Consider the following 6,955-nt stretch of genomic DNA (forward strand, 5'->3'; position numbering starts at 1 on the left):
TTGGTCATAATCCCCTTAAATGCCAGCCTTCTTTACCTGTGAATATAGTTCATCTCACGGGTTACTTAATTTAACCTTCTTAGTTGTTCCGATGCTGAATTTTTGGATCCTCAGCAATGTTTCCTGAATTTTAAATGCAAATGAGTGTTTTCTGCTAATTCAGAGTAAATTTGAGGGAGTTGCATATTTAGTGGTTTCGCCCTCAGTTATCCGGATTTTGAAATCAGGTATAAATATTTTGAATAACTTCTGAATAGGATGTTTTAACGTATAAAAAACGTAAAAACCTTGTAACATTTATGATTTTGAAGTTCCAACTTCAAATATAGATAAATGCTACAAATCACCCTCCTCCAAACGTAATAATCCAAACAATCTCCAGACGACATTGATATAGTTCATTCAGTGTTTCTTCAACCTCCATTTGTAGCAAGGTCTATGTAGATCATGAATAAAGTAGTAAGTAGTAATTATTTACATATCTCGGTTCTACGATGGTTTATACTCTGGATTTTTTTTTTTTTATGTAACAATCACACAAGAATTATCACAGTTTAATACAAATTTTACTTAAGTAAATGTGGCTTATGGTGTAACATGAACTTTCATATTGTGCCAAATTCTCCCTTTTTTTTTAATACAATCAGAAGGGTCAATTTATCTTTAAAATGATTCTATTGAAGAAAAAAAAAAATCGAAATTTCTCGCTTGTTTCTTTTACACATACATCAGGTGAAACTTATTGTGTTTAAACACCTTAGATGCCAACTCTTTTTACGTGTCCATCGATTTCTTGTTTAATTATTTGTACTTCAGATTTTTTTTTTGGGGGGGAGGAATTCCTTTCCCAATGAAATTTAGGATATTTGTAGAAGTTATCAGTGATTTTGCTCAAAAATATGTCACCTCAGCCATCACTTTAGAATAATGGTTTTCAACTTCACCCAAAAGCGGATACTATCAGCTCTTACTCCGTGAAAATTGGCAGAACAGAATTTAAAAATCTAATAGACTCATCGAAAATGAAGTCCCATTACTCTCAACACAACCACCGACATCATGAACAATAAATCTCCATATATGAGGAAGGAAATTGCTCGGCTATATATTAATTTTTCTGATAATACCCATTTTTCTTTTAAACGATTTGTTGCCGTTCTTAGTGATTTTACCTTCGTTAATAGGGATAATGATATCACACGAACCGTCATACTGGGAAAATATTCCATGATTTGAATTTGATCAGGAGGCTCAAGATGACACTTTAAATCCATACTATATATTAAAAAAAATATCCGATATATATACAAGTTGTTTTAAAGTCTTCAATTGTTGGAAATTTTTTTTGCTGAAACTGTTCTTTGCAGCTATTTTTTCCCGGCGTTTTTTTTTTTTTTTTTTCCACATCCAAAATTTTTTTTTCAAAATTTTTGATCCAATTGGAAGCGTTATTCAGCTAATTTAGACTTCATTTTTTGGAAGTTGCATATTTTGTATCATTTTTTTTTTTTTGTCAATCAAATGTAAGGGTTTTAAATTACTCCTGAAGCGGACGCTGTAAGCATTTCAAAACATCTCTATTCTGAAGTTACAAGTGCAATTGAAGAAAATGTCGCAAATCTCGGACTTCATAACGTAAAAATCCAAACAACCACCTGCCGACACTAATACAGTTCATTCAGTGTTTCGTTAACCTCCATTTATTTTTGTAGCTATGGATGCGGACATGAGGAATAAAGTTATAAATTGCAATTAGTTATTTATCTTGTTTTTGCGATAGTTTATACTTTCTTGTGTTAATATTTATGTATGAGTCAAAACATCATCAATATTTGTGCTTGCGAGTTACCACAATTTTGAAAGATTTTTCCTTAAAAAAAATGTAACAGGGTAACAAAATCCTTAATAATGTGCAATTATTCTCTTCCTCTTATTTTTTATAACATTAAATCAGGAGGCTTGATGTAATTTTATTGAGCTTCTAATGTAGATAAGTGAAATTTTTTCTCATACGAAATTTCTCCTTTGCTTCGGTGACCCCCCACACCAATTGAAAGTTAATGTTCTTAAATACCTCAGACGCAAGCTCTATTTACGTGTCACTCAATTTCTTGTGTTTCCTAAAAGTGATTTCTATCTATCTATCTATCTATTGCCAGACGCCTCAATCCCGTTTGGGGTGGCCACAAACAAATCGCCTCCAAGTCGCCCTGTCCCCCGCCATTTCACTGCCCTGCTCCCAAGTCACAGACCCCTCTCATATACCTCTCCACCCCATCCCTCTATCTCATCCTCGGCCTCCATCTCCCTCTTCCCCCCTGCACCTCACTCACATACACTCTCTTCGTCAGTCTTTCACCCTCCATCCTCTCCACATGGCCAAACCACCCCAGTGTGTTCCTCCTAACGCTTCCTATCACATCCACATCCACACCACAACGCTCCTTTATATCCTCATTCGTCAGCCTGTCTCTCCACGTAACTCCACAGGGTCCTCTTAAATAACTCATTTCCACTGCTCTCACTCTTGACTTGAGTCCTTCCAACAACATCCAAGCTTCACTTCCATACGTTAGAGTTGGTATCACAATACTCTCATGTAGTAACTTTTTCACTTCCATGCTCACTTCCCTATTTCTTAAAACTGCTTTCAAAGAACCAGCAACCTTTCTTTCCTGCTGTACCCTTTCAAGCACTTCACCCTCCAAACCTCCATCCTTACTCATCACACTACCCAAGTGCTTAAACGTACTCACATTATCCAATTCCTCCCCATCCAACATTCACTGGCTTCTCCTCTCTCAAAGACCATCACTTTACTCTTCCCTACGTTCACCTTTAGATTCCGTTTCTTACTCTCCCAAACTCATCCACCAAGACTTGCAGCTCCCCTTCGTCTTCACTCAACAACACAGTATCATCTGCAAACAACAGTACAGGGAGTTTCCAAACACTATCCTCTCTCACCAGGGCCACTCCAACATCCACTACCCTACCTTTTAACTATTTTATTACCCCATCCATGTACAGATTGAAGAACCATGGAGACATGACACATCCCTCTTTCAACCCAACTTTCAAAGAGAAAAATTCAGTTCACCATAAACACGCACTGCAGCCTTTGCATCATCGTACATACTCTTCACAGCATTCAACAACTTCCCATCTACTCCATATACTCTTAACACTTTCCACAATCCTTGTCTATCCACCCTGTCATATGCTTTCTCCAAATCCATGAAAGCCGCATACAACTTCTTTCCCTTCTCTAGAAACTTTTCCACTAAAGATCTAAGAATGAATATCTGATCTACACAACCTCTTCCCTTCCTAAAGGTTCCCTGTTCTTCACCAACTAATTTCTCTGTTCTTTCTCTAACTCTGTCAATAAGTATCCTACCATACACTTTTCCTATTATACTAAGAAGTCAAATGCCCCTATGATTACCACACACTTCTTTTTCCCCTTTTCCTTTGTACAAGGGAATAATTATACCTGACTTCCAATCCTCCGGGACTCTACCTTCCAGGCCAATCTGCACATCTTCCATATCCATTCTACTAATATCTCTCCCCCATGCTTCAGCATTTCATCTCACACTCCATCAATTCCTGGGGCTTTCCCCGATTTAACTTTCTTCATTGCTTCCACAACTTTTATCCTACTGATTTCTTCCTGTCTTCTCACCTCCCTCCTTCTCCCAGTCATTCCCCAGCCACTTATACTCGCATTACTTCCATCCTCTATATTCAACAATTCCTTAAAGTGTTTTCTCCATCTGCTCACTTTTTCTCCCTTCTCCAATAGTAATCTACCATTTTTATCTTTCACTCCCCTGCTAACTTCACTTCCACCCTTTCTTACTCTTTTCACCTCTTTCCAGAACAGTTCCTTAGTCCCTCCACTTTACACTCAAATTCCTTCCAAATTCCTCATCCACTCTCTTCTTACTCTCTTTTACTAATCTTTTCACCTCTCTCTTTCTTTCTACATACAACTCTCTTCCGCCTCTCAACTTCTTCCAAGCCCCTATTTCTCATCCATTCATTGTAAGCTTTCTTCTTTTGTCCCACAGCCTGTTTCACCTCTTCTGTCCACGACGCTTTTCCTTGCACCCCCCCTCCGTCTTTTCTTCCTTCCACACACCACATCACATGCTGCACATATTTCTTCTGTGTATATCCTGCACACACCTTCCACGTCTCCCATCTGCTGCAATTCATATTTGCCCAATCGTTCCTCCACTTCTTTTTCTCATCCTCTTGTAACCTTTCCACTCTCCTTGCAACTACTCCTTCCTCTCGTCTTTCCCTTGTTCTATTCCTCCATCTTGAATTCTAATTCTGGCCACCACCAAGTAGTGGTCAGAAAGTCCACTCCCCCAACCTCTACAAACTCTTGTATCCATTACACATCTTCGCATCCTTTCATCCACACACACATAATCATTGCCTTCCTTTCATTCAGTTCACCACCCACCCTTCTCATCACTCGCCATGTATACCTGTGGATCATTTTATGCCTGAAGAGGGTATTGGCTATCACCAACCCTCTCCCAGCACAAATGTCCACTAACGCACTCCCATTCTCATCTATCTCAGCAGGCACACCCCACTCACCAACTATTCCATCCACCTTCACATTCCCAACTTTACCATTCATATCACCAATCAAAAACACTCTCATTCCTTCCAAACTGCACACTTCTACATTTGTCCAGAACTCTTCTCACTCTTCTAGCACGATCTTGCGTTGGCGCATAGACACAATCGTCCACATTTGTATTCCAACTTTCAACTTTACCCACACAATCCTTGATCCAACTGATCCATATTGTCTTATACCCCTCTTTCATCTATTACTCACAACTATACATACTCCTTCCTTTGCCCTCTCATTCTCACCTACTCCTGCACATATACCCCATCCATAGTCCCATTCTCTCACACTTTCTCTTCATTTTGTTTCAATTATTCCACATACATCCACTTTCGCACCCTCAAGCACCTGGACAATCTCTCTCTCTTTCCTAAGAAAATGTGGCTCTTGGGGTAACAAAGACCTTCATATTGTGCAATTATTCTCTCCCTCTTATTCATAACATTAAATCAGCAGACTCGATGTAATTTTAAGGAGCTTTTAATACACACAAAAAGAAAACTTTTCTCAACCGAAATTTCTCGTTTTTTTCGGTGACTCCCACACCAATTGAAAGTTAATGTTCTTAATACCTCAGATGCCATCACTCTTTACGTGTCAATCGATTTCTTGCTGAATGTGATTTCTCACCCTCAGAAATATCTTTTCATTTCTGGAAATGTTTGTCTTTCCCAGTCAATTTTGAATACATTTGAGGAAGTTTCATATTTATCGATTTCTCCTAAAAATATATTTATTCAGGCATAACTCTTGTAAAATAGTTTTGAACTACCCACAAAGCGAATGCTATTATCAGTTACTTTTTCAAAATTGAAAATACATTTTATCTTTGATATGAAGGATAGTAGGTATTAAAAAAAAAAAAAATGGCCGAAAAAAAAAAAATCCAGTTAATGTCAAAACGGCTCTGACAACATTTCATGTCGGTGCTCAAAGAATCTATGTTTTGTTTTTACAAACTTAGGGACAAATAAACCTGCCTATATGATGAACCAAGAAATGTTTATAAATTGAATATTTCGATGCGGCTATATACCTAAACAACTTTTCTTATCGAAGATTTATTGGGTATCGGTCTGATTTCAACCTGGAAAATATGGGTAATGATATTACACGATCCGTAATTTTGGGGAAATATTCCATTTCTCAAATCTGAACAGGAGGCTCAAGATGTAACTTTGAAGTCCCAGTGATACAAAGCAAAAGAAAATCCATTTTATCTCTAAATTTCCATTTGGTTTAATGTCAGTAATCAAACGAATCTCCTTGGTTTAAATCCCCTTAAATTCCAGCCTTCTTTATCTTTCAATCTAGTTAATTCTGCGAGATAATTAAACCTTTTTACTTTTTTTGTGTGTAAGATTCTGAATTTATTCACCCTCTGCAAATGGTTTTGAATTTTAAATTCAAATTACAGTGTTTCTCTGTTAATTCAGGGTACATTTGCGGTAGTTGCATATTATTAGGCCTTTAGATTCATTCAAGCATAATAGTTCTGAAAAACTCCTAAAGAGCATACTGTTACCGTAAAAAATTTGTAGGATTTGTCCTCAAGTTACTACTACAAATAAAAATAAAAGCTGCACATCACCCACTTATTAACGTAAAAATCCAAGCAATCTCCACATGATAATTCACATTATTTGGTGTTCCCTCAACCTTAGTCTTCTTCTTTCTTTTTTCTTTTTTTTTTTTTTTTGCAGGAACGTCTAGGAAGATAAGGAATAAACTTATAAATCAATCTTAATTATTTATCTGTATTAATTTTGATGTGAGATTCAATAACTCATCAATATTCCTTCTCACGAGTTATCACTGTTTTCAAGAAATTATACCTTATCAGAAATGGCTTATGGTGTTCTGAGAACCTTCATAATGAGCAAATATTCTCTCTCTATCTCCCTTTTATTAAACATTCAATCAGGAGGCTCTATGTTGATTTAAAGTGCTCATACTGCAGAAATAAAATAAAAAAATCGAAATTTCTCGGTTGTTTCAATGACCCATAAATAAATTGAAATGATTATGTGATTTTATTCACCCTTAGATATTTTTTTTCAATTCTGTACATTAATTTAAGTTCCCAATCGGGTTTGAATACATTTGTTGAAGATCCATATTTAGCAATTTCGTCCCAAAATATATTTATTCACCAATCCCTCTAGCCAAATAGTTTTGAACTAACCCCAAAGCGGATGCTACCCCCAAAGCTAATGCTACAAGTTCACAACTGAAACTTCTTTTTATCCTAGAAATCACATCAGAGATATATGTATATAAATATATGTATCAAAA

Source organism: Coenobita brevimanus, chromosome 38 (genome assembly GCF_032717465.1).
Source record: "Coenobita brevimanus isolate Jiangsu-jjx chromosome 38, ASM3271746v2, whole genome shotgun sequence".
Taxonomy (NCBI): domain Eukaryota; kingdom Metazoa; phylum Arthropoda; class Malacostraca; order Decapoda; family Coenobitidae; genus Coenobita; species Coenobita brevimanus.